The sequence below is a fragment of the Rhinoderma darwinii genome, chromosome 12, assembly GCF_050947455.1.
Source record: "Rhinoderma darwinii isolate aRhiDar2 chromosome 12, aRhiDar2.hap1, whole genome shotgun sequence".
Lineage (NCBI taxonomy): Eukaryota > Metazoa > Chordata > Amphibia > Anura > Rhinodermatidae > Rhinoderma > Rhinoderma darwinii.
In genome coordinates this window covers 41,014,732-41,035,046 of record NC_134698.1, presented here as the reverse complement: position 1 = coordinate 41,035,046, position 20,315 = coordinate 41,014,732, and the positions used below count along the sequence as shown (strand labels likewise).

General features: G+C 42.8%; 1 protein-coding gene across 1 annotated transcript in view; it reads left to right on the top strand.

Moving 5' to 3' along the window:
* SCFD1 (sec1 family domain containing 1) overlaps positions 1-20,315 on the top strand; it is a 141,744-nt gene that overhangs the window by 54,356 nt on the left and 67,073 nt on the right. The gene's annotated exons all lie outside the window — the stretch shown is intronic.

Here is a 20,315-nt window from a genome sequence, read left to right as displayed (position 1 = left end):
ACCACACGAAGTTTCGCAGGATACAACATCGCATATGGGATTTTGAGAGCACGCAATCTCTTACCTCCTGGAATAGGAGACAATTATTTTGGATATCTGCAGAGAAGTCCGGAAAAAAATGCTACACGATGGCCATCCACAGTAACTTCCTTCATATCTCTAGCCGCTCTCAGGATGGCATCCTTGTCACGATAATGCAGGAGCTTAACAAGCATGGTCCGCGGTGGTGACCCAAGCGGAAGTGGTCGCATGGGGACCATGTGAGCATGTTCTACAGCATACATGGGTGACAAAATCGTATCGCCAAAAGTACATTTCAGCCATGTCTCTCTATATTCAGTCGGGGTAGTACCCTCTGTGCGTTCAGGCAAACCCACCAGTCGAACATTATTTTGTCAGAGCCTGTTGTCCAGGTCATCCGTCTTAGCTTGTAAATTCAAAATGGCGCGTTCATGCTTTGAAATATCCCTTTGCATGGGAAAAATGGCGTCCTCAATCTCGCTGAGTCGACCCTCCACCGCCGACATCCTGTCAGAGACTTTCTGCAAATCATGCCTGATAAGTCCCACATCCTCACGAACGCCTCCCAACTGCAGTGACCTGGAGGACAGTGTGGTATTACATTTAGTAATGGCCAGAAAAACGTCCATCATGGAAGGCTCACCCTTCCGAGGCCCAGGCACTGCAGCAGGGGTTAATGATGAGCAGGAATCCGCCACTGGCTGAGACCCCAGGTCCATTAACTGTCCTTCACGGGATTCAGTAGTGCTCACCTCAGTGTCCACCTCCAGCGCTGGAATCGGTGGATGTTTAGGGATCACCGCCGGCTGTACAGACTTGCTTGAAGAAGCAGACGGAGTTCTGGCATATACTGCCAATTTAGAGGCCGCTGCACGTGCGGCTGCAGAGGGAGCGCCAGCGCCTTCTTGGTTGTCCCTCTCCACCGCCGCATCCTTATTCCGACGAGTCATGGCCACCGGGTCAGTGTAACAGGTGAACAATCCCCCAGGTAATAGTAGTCCGGCTGAGGCAAATTAAGCCAGGATGGGTCTCCGAAACAGGATGAAAAAAGGAGTTCGGGAAGGAGCTAACACACCGTGCGTCCTCTCACATCTCCAGTCTGGCCACGCCCCTTGGTGCAACGCTTTAATTTCGTTTTTATTAAAAATTATTTTAACTATTTGAGATACAGCTGCTCTGTATTCTCTGTACAAAGCAGCTGTATCGTTTGCTAAATCCTGTCCATTTCAGGTCTGCGGGACTGATGGGTTCAGTGAGAGCGGGTCCTGCATGTCTCTGACATGCAGGATCCACCTGTTATATCTTTAGTATTTTGGGATACATGTGACTTTTTGATCACTTTTTATTCCATTGTTTGTGGAGATTCTGGCGTTTTAAAAAAATTTTTTTTACACAGCCTTTACCATGTGGGATAAATAATGTTATATTGTAATATTTCAGACTTTTATGGACATGGTGATATGAGTAATGTTAATTTATTTATTTTTATTTGTTTACATTGCACTAGGGGGGGGGGAGTTGTTCTGTTTGTGTTTTTTTTTTTAACTTTTTTTTTTTTTTTATGTATTACATTTTTTATTTTGAACTGTATTTCTCTTTTTTTTTTTTTACTGGTTCCCCTAGGGGACTTGACCCATTGTTGGATCGCTTGCATGATCTATTGCAATACTAATGAATTCCAGTATATCATTATACTGACAGTCTCCTATGAAGCCCTGGGCCGAAGGCATGTCTGAAGGGGCTGCCCCTGTTCTAACAGTTTAGATGCCGCGGTCGCTATTGAGGGTTAAATCTGCTCGTTATACTGAAGTGTCTGCTGTTGCACACAGCCAACACGCTCGTTCTTTGGAGACGGCCCATCCCGTGAGCACCGCGCCATACTCCCACACTCTACCTCAATGTCGGGAGGGGGTTAATTTTAATGAGATTTTTCAGTCAAGAAGTACGTTAACAACAATATTCATGATTGTGGCAGTCTGCTCTGGTCTGTTTTCCCAAATGCACATCGAAAAATACTGCAAGCATAGACTACAGGATGCCAATCTAATGGTTAGAATTAAAGGTTGCATTATCAGCAGTGAGTGGCATTGCCCACGTGGACAACTTTGTTCCATGTTAGAGAGAAGTGTACCGCATGCGGTTTAGAGTAACTTGGAGCATGCTGCTACATTTACTAGTAGTGTTACGAATGTGCTTAGGTTTGTACTGCTTTTGTCTTTCCTTCTATTTCAGAAAATCCATGAATCTGGGACTTGCCTGATCTGTGCATGTCTGATGAAATTGTACTAGTTAGGGCCAGTTCACACATTGCGTAAATACTGCAAATACAGTAGCAGCAAAGTGGATGAGGTAAGACCAATCTCATGCTGCGTAAATACTGAGCGGCATTACCGCTCCGAAATTGACCTTCGATGCAGAATTTCATTCCGCAGCATGTCAATTGTCGTAAACGCTGCTTATATGTTGCGGGAGTTCCCCATTGAATTCAATGGGGGTGTAAATCCTGCATCAAATAGCAGTTGTTTAGTTTATTTGCTGCGGATTCGCAGTGATCCCGCCACAAAAAACAGAACTCAGAAAACCAAAAAAATATTAAACTTACCTAGGAGTCTGTGTTTCATACTCCTGGGATGACGCTACATTCTATGTGACTGCCGCCACTCATAGCCTGTAGCGGTGTTCACATGGATGAAACGTCATCCCAGGAAGCCGACCTGGATGACGTCAGAGGGCCGGCCTCCTGGGATGACACTTCATCCCATGTGACCGCCACTGCAGCCAATCAGAGGCTGCAGCGGTCTTCTGGGATGAGACGTTTCGGGCGAAAAACTTCACAGTTTGGTGCGCTTTTTCGCCTGAAATTCCCTGCAGCGCACAGGGCGGATACACGTTGTGCTATTACGCTGTCTATCCGCCCCGTGTGAACTCCGCCTTAAAAGGCAAATGCAGGTTAGGACTGCAGAGGCATGAGTGAGCAATAAAGTGATTTTGATGGTTTAGTACACTACATGCTCTTGCAGTGTTCATTTTCAGTTATTTTCACAATTTGTTGTAATGGAAACCTCTACCACTGATACACTTAATCTGATATTTTTCTTGTAAATAAGAGCTGGACTTTCCAAATAAAGGTGATGTCTCGTTCTCCTGTTAACGGTTTCAGGAAGCTCAAATAAGTCTTAATTCATAAGCTTAAAACTAGTGCCCCTTTACTTCCACAAGAGGTCTCCAGCCGTCTAGTGTTGGCTGAAATCTGTACCAAAGTATGGAGGTTGAACTTGAAATGAAAAGTCTGACGTGGTCATCTGCAATTTGTGAGCATATTCATGATTTACAGATATTAGAATTCAAAGGGTAAATTTATTTTCTAGGATGGAAATTCACTTTTGAATAATTTTAAGATGAATAAAAGGCAAATCAATTCTCCTATTCTATGAACTGAAAATGGAAAAAAAAAAGTAGGACGAGGTTTATAAAATTCTGTTTAACATCATTTAGACTAGATTCCGAAACTGTAAATATAAACCTTTATGTAAGATTAATATTTGTCTATCATTTTATAAATAAATCTTATTTAACAAACAATGAAAAGTTATAACTTTCTAATATACTTTGTGTTTTAATTTTTCACCATTTTCAAAAACTCTGCTTGTTTACATGTAATTGCTGAAAAGTGTACAGACCCAAAACTTCTCACAGCTGTGGTTTTGCAACTATTGTATTCCGTCTAGTCAATCTTCCATGAGCTGAACATATCAGCAGCATAAATAGTTTCTCCTGTCCTGGTAGCTTGCTACAATGTATTAGTGAAGGTAAGGGTATGTTCACACGGCCTATTTACGGACGTAATTCGGGCGTTTTTGCCCCGAATTACGTCTGAAAATAGCGCCTCAATAGCGTTGACAAACATCTGCCCATTGAAAGCAATGGGCAGACGTTTGTCTGTTCACACGAGGCGTAATTTTTGACAGCGGCGCGTAAATAGACGCCCGCGTCAAAGAAGTGACCTGTCACTTCTTTGGCCGTAATTGGAGCCGTTATTCATTGACTCCAATGAATAGCAGCGCCAATTACGCCCGTAATTGAAGTGACGTTCAAGCGCCTGCACATGCCGTGACGGCTGAAATTACGGGGATGTTTTCAGGCTGAAACATCCCCGTAATTTCAGCCGTTACGGACGCCCTCGTGTGAACATACCCTAAGTGATATCAGCCTGGAGTAAATGCTGGACATATTGTAGCAAACACTCAACTAACAGAAGAATTAGGCCAGTGTTGGTTGCTACTCTTTGGATGTAAGCCACAATATTGAAAAGGGATGGAAACACTTGTATATTAGAATGTTGCAGAACTTTTTATTATGCAATGATTTAAAGGGGCTTTCTGATGGTTATAAACATGTCTCCGTCAATAATAAATGGGCCAAAAAACCCTTCATCAATTTATGTAAATTTAACGTTTTACTACATGCCTGTATAATTGGCATAGTCTGACATCAGAACACGCCGACCATCCAAATATTATTCACGGATGCGGCAATGAAAAAAATCCTTTGGCGTGAGGAATGTTCTCCTAAAACTTTTACCTCAAATGGTTATTGACAGGGTTCACCCATGTTTGTGTACCCATGTTTATACTGGATCCTTTCTACAGTACAGTGCACAGGACCATGACCGAACGGAATGACTTGACAAGCTTAATGTTAAGTTTGCTTTTTACTACTTTGGCCCACAGAGTTCCCAGATTTCAAACTCAAACATATAGTGAGATATTTATCAAAACTGGTGCAAAGCAAAACTGGAAGAGTTTCCTAAAGTAACAAATCAAGTTGCTGCTTTAATTTTCAAAAGGGCCTCTAAAAATGAAAACTGGAGTCTTATTGATTGTCTTGGGCAACTCTTACACTTTCCCCCTGCACTTACTCTATCTGGGGAATGTATCAAAGTATCTTTGGTTTGAAGTTGTGCTGGCTTAGGGTGCGTTCACATGTCAGTTGTATCCGCATCTGTTTTTTTTTTGTCTCAAGTGATTACAACTGATGCAAAAATGTATCAGTTGTCATGAGGCTTTTTCATGATTTTTACTACAAAAATCATCAGTTGTCATCAGTTGTCATTAGTTGTCAGTTTTTACCATCCGGTTTTAACATCCGTTTTTACCACAATGGTCTACAAAATGGTAGTCTAGGCTCTGAAAATGTGCCCCTGTATATAGTGCCACATACCCTCTGTAGATAATACCACAGTGCCCTCTGTAGATAGTGCCACACACCCCATGTAGCTAATGCCGCAGTGCCCTCTGTATATAGTGCCACACCCCTCCCTGTAGATAATGCCACGGTTCCCTCTGTAGATGATGCCACACAGCTCCCTTGTAGCATAACACCTACTAATATAGTTGAGCTAATACATGCATATAGCAACTCAAATGAACCATGTGATATACGAATATGAACACATATATATAAGCAATCACACATGAACCATTATTTGCGAAAAAGACAATATTTTATTGAAAGACAAAATCATTAAAAATTAGTACATTGACAGTAACATTACCCATAGAAAAAGGATCCCCACATAGGTCAGGTCCCACAGCCTCTATAGTAAAGTGCAAATAGTGCATGCAAAGCCTGGTACATAAGTAATACGATGAATATGGATAGAAACCATCCAAAGCAAAGTAATATAAAAAACCAGACAGCAAAAAGGTACAATTAAGGACGCATACAGACCAGAACTATGGGGGGATCAACCCCAACATGTGTTTCGGACATAGCTTCTTCCGGGGGCACAAGGAGCACAGATATGTGGGTATATAAAGCACAACTCACCAATGAACATACAGCTGGTAACAAACAGCAATTTACCTTTTAAAGTCCTACATGATATAATCCCTTTGGCAGATACCTCCCAAGTATCATCGCATAGAAACAAGAGGGTGTGGATCTGTGAGTTTGTTCACAGAACAAAACTCAGTTGCAGCTAACCGCAATCACACTGGCCCGTCCCTCACAAAGGCAGGGGTGGGCGAGTGGGAGCACAATAATGTCGCCCGGGAAATACTGATCATAAGCACATTGTCAAAATGTGCATATTAGCCCATGAGTGCATTGAAAGGCAGGCAAGATGGCCGCCATCACTGGATGCCCGTCCCACCACGGGGGTGGAGGGAGGGATGTATAGGAGGGCGGCCAAGATGCCACGCATACGCATAAAGTACAAGAAAAAAGAGAGGAAAGCATAGAATGAATGTCACGAATAATATAAGATCCGAACACGTCAGAATTCATCTGACTACTAATGAAAAAAATTGTTTTTCATCCACCGATATCCGAATACACAGCGTATACATTATATACGGTCATTATTATACATTCAGGATACACTAATACAGATCTGAAGACAATAAGTGAAATAAAAGTCCCCGTGCTGGTAGAATAAAATATTAAAATTCAATCCGCAATAAATAAAATAAAAAATAAATACGGAACAATTAGTGTGTGAACAGGGACATGTGTGAAGCAGTATTACATCATGTCCAATTCATATGTAATGTGTACAAAATCATGTAAAAACATATATTTACAATAATGCATAATGTGGTACTAAACTGTACAATCGTAATAGTGCATAATAAGAAACAAAATATGTTTACCAATAAGGAGTGTAACACATAAGTGAACACACAAACAAAAACCCATAAATAATCACAATAGTAGAAAAAACTAAATACAATGAGAGTGATCCAAACCGAAGTATCAGTATAAAATTAAGATCCAATATACCAATCCTAAACAGGTATTTAAAATGAGAATAGTCCCATTAAGAATTGTGACAAAAATGTCAGATGTCGAGGATTCTACGCCATATCCATCATACACGTATAGAGGATGAAAAAGAGGGCAGCACAAAGGGGAGGAGCCATAATAAAATTGAATATATCTGTAGGACATAGATAATAAATAAAAAAACACAAAGATTAATAAAATTAAAACCAACTTAAAAAGCCATTTCCAAAAACCTTGGTAATGGTGATAGAATCTATGTTATCAGTGCTTCATATCAATTAAACATGGACGTATAGGGTGGTTATGAGTGTGAGAAAATAAAGGGATCTGTAGAGCTATAAACCACTATCCGTAGCAGATAATTCTAGTATTCAAAAAGATCTTCGTCAAAATAAGATGTTATAAAGCTATAGAAACGGTGCAAAACGAATTTTCTCGTTTAGTCCTTTAGGGGAAGCAGTATCAAGTGTATAAATCCGTCTAGCCTCCTTCTGGGGCAGAATTCTCTTCCAATCCCCTCCCCTACCATTAATCAATACCCGATCAATCCCCCTTACCTGCAAGTATTTACTGTTGCAGTTATGATGTATCTTGAAATGCCTAGGTAGAGTCTTCAACGTTGATAAATCAGTTTCATTTTCTGCTGCTTCAATATCCAGAACATGTTCCCTTACACGACGTCTTAGTTCACGTGATGTTAGTCCGACACAGACTTTATCACACGGGCCTGTTGCATAATATATTACACCAATTGTGTTGCATCCAATGGAATGTGTGATTTTAAATTCTCTGTTCTTACATGAATTGAGGAAATTAGCAGCAGTTTACACATTTGGACATCAACACATTTGCTTACAGCCCCATTTGGGGCCTTTTGTCGAAAATATTTTACCCGGGACCTTACCTGGGTAATAACTCCGAACCAATAGATCTTTCAAATTTTTTGATCTTTGATATTGACGTTATCAACGGTACCTTTGGTATGTATCAGTTCAGTATTTCATCTGTCTGTAGGATATCCCAATATTTGTTAAGCGCAGCTCTCGTTTCACGGCACCCAGAGTTGTATGGGGATATAAATCTTACAATGTCAGGTTGTTTGGAAATTCTTCTGGGCATCAGTAAGTCATCACGTCTTGAGGTTTTCGCTCTCTTATAACCCTGTCTAATTGACCGTTCACTATTATCACGGTTCTCAAACCGCCTCCTGAGTTCAGTGGCTTGATTTTCAAAGCTACAGTCATCAGAGCAAATTCTCAAAAATTGGCCTACAGGTATACGGTTAATCAAATTGGATGGATGAGACGAATCTGCATATAAAAGGTTATTTACAGAGGTGGATTTTTTATGTATATCCGTTTCTATTTGTCCATCGTTGGTCACATGTAATTGTACATCTAGGAAATCCATCTTAGTTCTTGATGTACTTCCGGATGTATATGTCAGCTTATACTCATAAAGTTGTTATTTAGACTATCCATAAAACATTTCAGTTACTGTAATGTCCCCTGCCAGATAAAAAAAAATAAACACACATGCCTCTGTAGATAATGCCGCAGTGCCCTCTGTATATAATGCCACAGTATACCCTGTCGATAATGTCATACAGCCCCGCTGTAGGTAGCGCCACACAGCCCCCTTGTAGGTAGCGCCACACAACCCACAGCCCCCTTGTAGGTAGCGCCACACAGCCCACGGCCCCCTCGTAGGTAGTGCCACACAGCCCCCTCGTAGGTAGTGCCACACAGCCCCCTCGTAGGTAGTGCCACACAGCCCCCTCGAAGGTAGTGCCACACAGCCCCCATGTAGCACCACCTCCCCCTTCCTGTAGATGGCGCCACTGTAGCTCGGTAACCGTGATCATAATACAGTTATATTTTACATATACTGTAAAAGACAAACACAGGCTGGGAGGGCAAAAACACTTAATTTTAAGAAGGCCAATTTCCCCAGGATGAGTGCTGCAATTCAGAAGATAGACTGGGAAGAACTAAAATCAAATAATGGTACAAATGATAAATGGGAGATTTTCAAATCTACCTTGGGTAATTTATAGTGCAAAATTTATTCCTATAGGTAAAAAGTATACACGACTAAAATTAAACCCCACATGGCTTACACCTTCTGTAAAAAGGGCAATACATGACAAAAAAAGGGAATGTGAAATATACAAATCTGAGGGTACAGCTGGTGCAAGCTAAATTAAATAAAATAAACATACACAAGGCCCTGGGACCAGATGGGTTACACCCTAGAGTCCTTAAGGAGCTTAGTTCAGTTATTTCTGTCCCCCTCTTCATAATATTTAGAGATTCTCTAGTGACTCGTATAGTGCCAAGGGACTGGCGCAGGGCAAATGTGGTGCCTATTTTCAAAAAGGGCTCTAGGTTTTCCCCGGGTAATTATAGACCAGTAAGCTTAACATCCAATGTTGGGAAAATGTTTGAGGGGCTATTGAGGGACTATATACAGAACTATGTGACAATAAATAGTATTATAAGTGACAGCCAGCATGGTTTTACTAAAGACAGAAGCTGTCAAACCAACCTGATTTGTTTTTTATGAAGAGGTGAGCAGAAGCCTAGACAGAAGGGCCACTGTGGATATAGTGTTTTTGGACTTTACAAAGGCATTTGACACTGTCCCACATAGACGTCTAGTGGGTAAATTAAGGACTATAGGTTTAGAAAGTATAGTTTGTAATTGGATTGAGAATTGGCTCAAGGACCGTATCCAGAGAGTTGTGGTCAATGGTTCCTACTCTCAATGGTCCCCGGTTATAAGTGGTGTATCCCAGGGTTCCGTGCTGGGACCACTATTATTCAACTTATTTATTAATGATATAGAGGATGGGATTAATAGCACTATTTCTATTTTTGCAGATGACACCAAGCTATGTAATATAGTTCAGACTATGGAAGATCGTGAATTGCAAGCGGATTTAAAGAGGCTCTGTCACCAGTTTTGCAACCCCTATCTGCTATTGCAGCAGATCGGCGCTGCAATATAGATTACAGTAACGTTTTTATTTTTTAAAAAACGAGCATTTTTGGCCAAGTTATGACCATTTTTGTATTTATGCAAATGAGGCTTGCAAAAGTACAAGTGGGCGTGTATTATGTGCGTACATCGGGGCGTTTTTACTACTATTACTAGCTGGGCGTTCTGACGAGAATTATCATCCACTTCTCTTCAGAACGCCCAGCTTCTGGCAGTGCAGACACAGCCGTGTTCTCGAGAGATCACGCTCTGTCGTCACTCACAGGTCCTGCATCGTGTCGGACGAGCGAGGACACATCGGCACCAGAGGCTACAGTTGATTCTGCAGCAGCATCGGCGTTTGCAGGTAAGTCGATGTAGCTACTTACCTGCAAACGCTGATGCTGCTGCAGAATCAACTGTAGCCTCTGGTGCCGATGTGGCCGACACGATGCAGGACCTGGGGCAGGAAGTGAGTGACGTCACAGCGTGATCTCTTGAGAACACGGCTGTGTCTGCACTGCCAGAAGCTGGGCGTTCTGAAGAGAAGTGGATGATACTTCTCGTCAGAATGCCCAGCTAGTAAAAGTAGTAAAAACGCCCCGATGTACGCACCTAATGCACGCCCACTTGGACTTTTGCAAGCCTCATTTGCATAAATACAAAAATGGTCATAACTTGGCCAAAAATGCTCGTTTTTTAAAAATAAAAACGTTACTGTAATCTACATTGCAGCGCCTATCTGCTGCAATAGCAGATAGGGGTTGCAAAATCTGGTGACAGAGCCTCTTTAACATAGTCAAATATAGCTGTACGCCTAGTACGTTCCCCAAGTCCCCGCACATTCCAGAATACAATCTTAATATTAAGAGCCATAAGGTTTACACACATGAGGAAAACAGTATTTTCATACAATTACATTACATGCATTGTAATCAGAACACAGATGTATACTCTGGAAGAACCCCCAAAAAAATCACCCCCACCCCCCATACCAACATAACCCACACATGCCAAAAGACTTGCTTTAGCCAAAGCAAGTTAGGGCACCAGTCGTCCTTGAACCTGGACAACATGTTTCAGACAACGGAACAGTCAGCGTCCTGTAACCACTCGTAGATTCAAGGGAAGTTCTATCAAATCAACAGCAAAGGAGCATGTGTGTTTCGGAGCAACCAGCTCCCTGGAAAGAACAAACCCGCAAATAGATCGAAGCCGTTCCACCATCTTTCCATCTGCATCACGAATACGGCACTCACTGCGATCCAGCCACCTCACAGCATCCTTAGAATTTTCAAAAAAGTGCGTTTCCCCCAAGGCGACCACACGAAGTTTCGCAGGATACAACATCGCATATGGGATTTTGAGAGCACGCAATCTCTTACCTCCTGGAATAGGAGACAATTATTTTGGATATCTGCAGAGAAGTCCGGAAAAAAATGCTACACGATGGCCATCCACAGTAACTTCCTTCATATCTCTAGCCGCTCTCAGGATGGCATCCTTGTCACGATAATGCAGGAGCTTAACAAGCATGGTCCGCGGTGGTGACCCAAGCGGAAGTGGTCGCATGGGGACCATGTGAGCATGTTCTACAGCATACATGGGTGACAAAATCGTATCGCCAAAAGTACATTTCAGCCATGTCTCTCTATATTCAGTCGGGGTAGTACCCTCTGTGCGTTCAGGCAAACCCACCAGTCGAACATTATTTTGTCAGAGCCTGTTGTCCAGGTCATCCGTCTTAGCTTGTAAATTCAAAATGGCGCGTTCATGCTTTGAAATATCCCTTTGCATGGGAAAAATGGCGTCCTCAATCTCGCTGAGTCGACCCTCCACCGCCGACATCCTGTCAGAGACTTTCTGCAAATCATGCCTGATAAGTCCCACATCCTCACGAACGCCTCCCAACTGCAGTGACCTGGAGGACAGTGTGGTATTACATTTAGTAATGGCCAGAAAAACGTCCATCATGGAAGGCTAATGCACGCCCACTTGGACTTTTGCAAGCCTCATTTGCATAAATACAAAAATGGTCATAACTTGGCCAAAAATGCTCGTTTTTTAAAAATAAAAACGTTACTGTAATCTACATTGCAGCGCCTATCTGCTGCAATAGCAGATAGGGGTTGCAAAATCTGGTGACAGAGCCTCTTTAAGCAAACTAAGTGTTTGGGCGTCCACTTGACAAATTAAGTTTAATGTAGATAAATGTAAAGTTATGCACCTGGGTACGAACAACCTGCTTGCATCATATGTCCTAGGGGGAGCTTAACTGGGGGAGTCACTTGTTGAGAAGGATCTGGGTGTACTTGTAAATCATAAACTAAATAACAGCATGCAATGTCAATCAGCTGCTTCAAAGGCCAGCAAGATATTGTCGTGTTTTAAAAGAGGCATGGACTCCTGGGACAGGGATGTAATATTACCACTTTGCAAAGCATTAGTGAGGCCTCATCTAGAATATGCAGTTCAGTTCTGGGCTCCAGTTCATAGAAAGGATGTCCTGGAGTTAGAAAAAATACAAAGAAGAGCAACGAAGCTGATAAGGGGCATGGAGAATCTAAGTTATGAGGAAAGATTAAAAGAATTAAACCTATTTAGCCTTGAAAAAAGACGACTAAGGGGGGACATGATTAACTTATATAAATATATGAATGGCACATACATAAAATATGGTGAAATCCTGTTCCATGTAAAACCCCCTCAAAAAACAAGGGGGCACTAAAGATTCAACCTGTAGAGGCGACAAGCCTTCTTTACTGTGAGGACGGTGAATTTATGGAATAGTCACCGCAGGAGCTGGTCACAGCAGGGACAGTAGATGGCTTTAAAAAAGGCTTAGATAATTTCCTAGAACAAAAAAATATTCGCTCCTATGTGTAGAATTTTTTTAATTCTCCTTTCCCATCCCTTGGTTGAACTTGATGGACATGTGTCTTTTTTTTAACTGTACAAACGATGTAACTATGTAAAGAAGCCCCTGTCGTCTGTGTCCATTCATGGACCGTGACGTCACTGGCTTATCTTTGAGTTGGATCCCCGATCACAGAGTCGGCAAACTGTTTATGGGGATTCCGCTTCAGTAGTTTCCCCTGATGTCTCTATACATTTATGGACAGTGACATCAAGCGGCGCGCTCCAGGAACAGAATCCCGGCCACACGGGGATTCTGCACCTTCAGGGAGCTACAGTGGCGCTAGTAGATAGCAGAGCAGGGAGATACCTCCCTGCTTTGCTATAGTGGCATCGCTACCGCTGTAGCAGCCGCTGCTAGCGGTTCCACCGGCCATGGGGGGGTCCCGTCCCAACGGGCGCCCTCATGCCCGGTGTCGCCGCTATGGCTGCGAAAGCGACGCTACTAAGTGAAGAAGCGGCCAGGTGGAAAGGAGTTTGCTGAGTCGCCGGTCAGGCCTGGGCGCTTCTGAAACAAGCAGGGGAAGGGAGCCAGCGCAGCGCCCACTTCCACCTGCTGGAGTGATGCGCCATGTGCAATGGCACAGGTCGCACACCCCTAAGGCCGGCCCTGGGTGGGAGGGTAGTTGTCAGGGTCTCCGCTTTGAGCGGAATCCCCGGCAATGCTATGACCGGGGATTCCTCTCCTAGCTCACATCCACCTTCCCGCTGGGTGCTGCCGGAAGGTGGATGCGGCAGCACCCGGTGTTCATCCGGCCACCATAAAATAGGATGCGGCGCTGGACCTCCCTGGGAGACCAAACCAAAAACGCTGCAGGTAACTCTTTTAGATCCAGCTCCCAGGGAGGTCCGGCGCCGTAAGGTGCCACAACTGTTGTCCTCCGTGCCAGAACAGATGCCATAGAAAACTATAGGATCTGTTCTAGCATCAGTTTCCCTCCGACTTTTCTTCAACACGCCGGAGGTAAACTGAAGCGGATGCCGGACATATGTGAACAGCCCCTTACTTTTCAGTTTGCAGCTCCATGATTCCAGTATCCCTAGTGCACTGTGGTAGAATCGGTGTGTCACAACATGTTTTAAAAGGCAACATAACCTCCTAACTATTCATAAATCTTGTGTGTAGTGTGAACATCTTGGAGGATCTCTGCCTTTAACAATATCTTGGTCTCCACATCTGTCTTATAGTGTAAAATATTTTGAGAATATTATTTGTTTTTGCAGGATAAGGCCTCGTTCACATCTGCGTTGGAGGCTCCGTGAGGGGCCTCCGTCGCCGATCCGACCAAGATTACCGGAGAAAATAGAGCCGCATGCTGTGCTATTATCTCCAGTAAAATCGCGGACACTCTGACGGTAAGCCGACGGAACCTATTAAAGTCAATAGGTTCCGTCGTCCGACGGCGGTGGTCGTTGAGCAACGGAACCTTTTGCTTCCGCTATTCACTTGTTCTGCTCCTCTGACGGAGCTGAATAACGGAACACACCAACGCAGGTGTGAACATAGCTTAAGATGTTATTTGCTGTCTAAGTGCGTTATAAAAGATGTTATTTACAAGAAGGGTCCTTTTTTTTAAAAGGGGTTAAGTGTTTTGTTATAAATTGTGTCTGTCTTCACGTGTTCGGTACGTTGTAGAACAGCTCTGGTATTTTTGTGGTCCATTGGTGGAGGGCATCCTCAGCCAGTTGACACATTTGAGATGTGATTGAAGATGACCGAGAGCAGATCCTCCTCAGGTGTTTATTTTCTGCATGTTACGTAGCATTAAGATGAATGTTGCAGAAAAATAACTGGAGCTGAGTTATGCATGATCCAGAAGGAGCACGGGGAGAAATGGATTATATGGAATTCAGAGGGAAAACATTGTACAGCCTTAATTGCTGGGATTGTGTAGTATTCCTGCAAATGCCTAAGTGAATGTGTAATGTATTGGATTTTATTACTGGGTACTATAATATATTTACCTCACCTGGGGAAGAATTGGGTGCATAGTGACTGCTGGCAACTTCCATTTCTTGTGATCTCGGATTCCCAACATAGTTACTGCCCAACTTTTTTTAGACCGTAAATAAATAAAAGATTTCAAAATTCTGCACATTTTCATATGCTTCGGTTGATGTTTTTTCATACTGTTCTACTTCTATCAGCTGAATTCTGTTCACAGACAATGCAAGGGTATAAGATAACAAAAGCTCTGAAATCCCTATGACCTGCATGGCTAGAAGTGTTTTTTTCTGAAGTCTGTTTTCCTGTCTTAACCCCTTCCCACTGCAGCTAATTTTGACCTCCCTGACTTCCTTGTTTTTTTCTAAATCTGGCGTGTCACTTTGCGGTAATAACTTTGGAATGCTTTCTCCTATCCAAGAAATTCTGAGATTTTCTCGTGAAATATTTTACTTAAAACTAGTGGTAACATTTAGTCTAAACATTCGGTATTTAATTGTGAAAAACACCAAAATTTTGCGAAAAATTTCAAAAATTAGCGTTTTTCTAAAATTAAATGTATCTGCTTTTAAGACGGATAGTAATACCACACAAAATAGTTGCTAATTAACATTTCCCATATGTCTACTTTAGATTGGCATCCTTTTATTTTTCTAGGACGTTACAAGGCTTAGAACTTCAGCAGAAATTTCTCACATTTCCAAGAAGATTTTAAAAGGTTATTTTTTCATGGACCAGTTCAGTTCTGAAGTGGCTTTGAGGGGCCTATACAATACAAACCCCCATAAGTCACCCCATTTTAAAATGCACTGCTCAAAGTATACAAAACCGCTATTAGAACGTTTCTTAACCCTCTAGGTGTTTTTCACAAGAATTAAAGCAAAGTAGAGGTGAAATTAAGAAATTTTATTTTTTTTGCAGAAATTCATATTTAATAAAAAAAAAAACTATAACACAGAAGGTTTTACCAGAGAAACACAACTCAATATGTATTGCCCAGATTCTGCAGTTTTTAGAAATATCCCACATGTCGCCCTAGTGTGCTAATGGACTGAAGTACAGGCCTCAGAAGCAAAGGAGAACCTAGAGGATTTTGGGGCCTTCTTTTTATTAGAATATATTTTAGGCACCTTATCCGGTTTGAAGAGGTCTTGTGTTACCAAATCAAAGGAAATGCCCCATTTTGTAAACTACACCCCACAAGGAATTCATCTAGGGGTGTAGTGAGCATTTTGACCCCACAGGTGTTCCATAGATTTTATTACAATTTGGAAGTGAAAATTAAAAATTAATTTTTTTCCCAATAAGATCTAGTTTTAGCTATAAAAAACAAAACAATGTTCGCAAGGAATAAAGAAGAAAAAGCCCCCTGACATTCTTGCAGCACAGATTTTGCTTGATTGGTTTCTTGGCACCATGCCGCTTTTGCAAAGCCCCTAAGGTACCCCTTGAGGAATTTATTTAAGGGTGTAGTGAGCATTTTGACCCCACAGGTGTTTCATAGATTTTATTAGAATTGGGCAGTGAAAATTAAAAAAAAATCCTTTTTCTTCAATAAGATGTAGCTTTAGCTCAAAATGTTACATTTTCTCACGAATAAAGGAAAAAAAAGAACCCCAACATTTGTAAAACAATTTCTCGCGAGTACGGCAATAACCCATATGTGGTCATAAAGTGCTGTTTGGCCACACAGTAGGGCTCAGAAGGGAAGGAGCGCCATTTGGCTTCTGGAGTGCAGATTTTGCTGGATTGGTTTCTGGTCGCTATGTCGCATTTGCAAAGCCCCTGTGGAACCAAAACAGTGGAAACCCCCCAGAAGTGACCCTATTTTGGAAACTACAACCCCTCAAGGTATTCACCTAGGTTTGTAGTAAGCATGTTAACCCTGCAGGTGTTTTGCAGGAATTTGTGTGCACTCGATGTTGCAGAGTGAAAATGGGAATGTTTCCATAGATATACCAATATGTGGTGCCCAGGTTGTGCCACCATAAAAAGACAGCGCTCTAATTATTATGCTGTGTTTCCTGGTTTTAGAAATGCCCTACATTTGGCCCTAATCTTTTGCCTGGACATTCGACCAGGCTCAGGAGCAAAAGAGTACCATGCGAAATTGAGGACTAATTTGGCGATTTACAAAGTATTGGTTCACAATTGCAAAAGCTCTGATGTGAAATAATAAATAAAACCCCTGAAAAGTGACCCCATTTTGGAAACTGCACCCTTCAAGGCGTTTATTAAGGGGTGTAGTGAGCATTTTCATCCCACAGGTCTTTTCCATAAATGAATGCGCTGCGGATGGTGCAAAGTAAAAATGTCAATTTTTCCCTAGATATGCCATTTCAGTGGCACATGTCGTGCCCAGGTTGTGCCACTGGAGACACCCCCCAAAAATTGTTAAAAGGGTTCTTCCGGGTATGGCGATGCCATATATGCGGAAGTAAACAGCTGTTTGGGCACACTGTAGGGCTCAGAAGGGAGGGAACGCAATTTGGCTTTTGGAGCGTGGATTTTGCTTGGTAGAAGCTTTGTTTTAAAGTTCTGCTGGTATAATAATTGGGTAAAAGAAAATAATCCATATATGTGTGTTAGGGCTTATTTACACGAACGTAATATACGTCCGTGCAACGCGCGTGAATTTCACGCGTGTTGTACGGACCTATGTTAGTCTATAGAGCCGTGCAGACAGTCCGTGATTTTTGCGCAACGTGAGTCCGTTGCGTAAAACTCACGACATGTCCTATATTTCTGCGTTGTTCGCGCATCACGTACCCATTGAAGTCAATGGGTGCGTGAAAATCACGTATGCCACACGGAAGCACTTTCGTGCTTTTCTGTTTACAAACATCCAAACGGAGTGTCATAATGATGGCGGCTGCAAGAAAATCACTCAGCCGCGCATCATACGGGGCTGACACACGGAGCTGTTAAGTGCCTTTTGCGCACGCAAAACGCCGTTTTTTTGCGTGTGCAAAATGCACACGCTCGTGTAAATCCGGCCTTAGGCTGTGAAGCAATCTTTTATGCCCAGGCCAGTGTCGCACTGATAAATAAGAAAAGTGTATTTTCTTATTTATCAGTGTCGCACTGATAAATAAGAAAAGTGTATTTTCTTATTTCTCTTTTGGTCCACACTTCGCACCTTTGCAGTTTGGGGAATTTTGCTGGGAAAGTGTTGTCCTGGTATAATACGGGCACCCTCACTTCCAGCAGATGTGTTTGGGCACTTCCCTTCCTGGTACCCTAATTTTAGGGCCTTGATATATCGTCTCTTGAAACAGAAGAAATGTTCCTCTTGGGCCTGCACAACCCCATATTTTTCTTTCCTGACTTTTTTATAGCCTTAACTCATTTTATTTTTTCATAGACGTAGTGGTATGGGGCTTGTTTTTTGCGAGATGAGCCATAGTATTTATAGGTACCATTTTGGATCCATGCGACTTTTTGATCGCTTTTTATTCCTATTTTTGTAGGGCAAAGTGACCAAAAACGGAAATTCTGGCATAGTTGGGTTTCTCTTTTTTACACTGTTCACGTGGAATAAATATCATAATATTTTTATAGTCCAGGCCGTTATGGTCACGGCAAAACAAATTTTTTTTTATTTTTTTTTGCAATAATATAGAACTTTATAAGGGAAAAAGGGAGATTGTGTTTTATTTTATTACTTGAAACATTTATTATGTTTTACGTTTTTTTTACATGTTTTCTACACTTTCTTTGCAGTTTTTTTGTTATTTTTTAGTCACTAGGGGACTTGAAGGTCTAACTGTCTGCTTTTTTTCTAAAACACTGCTCCAATGTATTCAATCTGTCAGTCGTTCACTGACAGAAATCCGATTTAGGCTTTGTCTCCGGGCGGGGCCTAATCGGCTTCTGTAGTGGCAGAGCAGGAGGCCATTATTAGGCCTCCTGTTGCCATACCAGCAGTCGCATGGCAAGGCTGTCAATCTGCTACCAACCTCTAAGATGCAGTGATCGCTGCATCGAAGGGGTTAATGGCAGGGATCCGAGCTAGCTCCAGTTCCTGCTGTTACAGGTAGATGCCAGCTGCAACATATAGCTGACATCCACCGCTGATGAAGCCGGGTCAGCTTCTGAGCCCGCACCATCTTTCTGTCGGCTACGGAAGCCTTTTAGGCCCCGCCTCCTGGCGGGGCCTGGAGGGCTTCTATACTAGGCCGACCGGGAGGCCAGTATTAGGCCTCCAGTTGCCATTGCAGCCACCGGCACCCCACTGCAATTTCGTTGCTGGGGTGTCGATGAGCTGCAAAACCCTTAAATGCAGTGAACGCTTTTAACCGCTGCATTTAAGGGGTTAATGGCGGGGATTGGAGCTAATTTCCGTCCCCGCCATTACAGCAGAGTGTCGGCTATAACATACAGCTTAAACATGTGGATGGTGGCACCGACTCAGCTTCTGAGCCGGTGTCCACCATTTTCTTATGGATACGGAAAAATGCGGGAAGCACTGGATTTCCATGACTAAACCATGCGGCAAATGTCAGGAGTTAAAGAGGACCCGTTGGCTCTCCTGACATGTCTAAGTAAATACTTGTGTTGCACTTAATGTTACAATATATTGCCTTGTTCCGGTTTTCTCTTATTCCCCCTTGAAATGTATGAATACAATGACAGCTGGGCGTTACTATACCCCTTGTCATTGGGCACTCAGTGTAAACACATTGACACCATCAGCACTGATTGTGTTTACCTTTCCCTATTAAAACGATCATGCAGCACACCCGAGCCAAGCATGCATGTGTATGGGGTGGTCGGGGGGGAGATAGTTAAATGAGCGTTCATCCAGCCACTACCTTATGATTATAAACTAAAGAAACCACCAACCAGTGACTACTATGAATATCCTATTAGCCCATCCTTGGAGAAATCTCCATGATGGTGCTCTACACCCAACTACTCGTATACAAAAAAACAGCCTTAGGCCTCATTTTCACGCGTGTCGTACGCACCTATATTGCTCTATGGGGCAGTGCAGACAATGCGTAAATTTTGCGCAGCGCGAGTGCGTTGCGTAAAACTCACGACATGTTCTATAATCTTGCGTTTTTCGCGCATCACGCACCCATTGAAGTCAATGGGTGCGTGAAAACCACGCATGCCGCACGGAAGCACTTCCGTGCGAACTGCGTGATTCGCGCAAGAGCTGTCAAACTGAATGTAAACAGAAAAGCACCACGTGCTTTTCTGTTTACAAACATCCGAACGGAGTGTCTTAGAGATGAGCGAACCGAACTTCACCGGGTTCGGCCGAACTCGTTTTGACCAAACCCGGCAGGAGACAGTCACTGTCCAGGGTGCTGAAAGAGTTAAACTGGTTCAGCACCCTGCACAGTGACTTCCGATCCCAATATACGTGAACGTGTAAAAAAAAAAAGAATTTCTGACTTACCGATAAAACTCCCGGCTTCTTCCTCCAGTCTGACCTCCCGGGATGACAATTCAGTCCAAGTGACAGCTGCAGCCAATCACAAGCCAAGCACAGGCTGCAGCGGTCACATGGACTGCCGCGTCATCCAGGGAGGTGGGGCCAGATGTCAAGAGAGGCGCGTCACCAAGGACGCGTCACCAAGGCAACGGCCGGGAAGTTCTCGGTAAGTACGAACCTCTATTTTTTTTAAACAGGTTACTCCATATGGTGATCGGAATT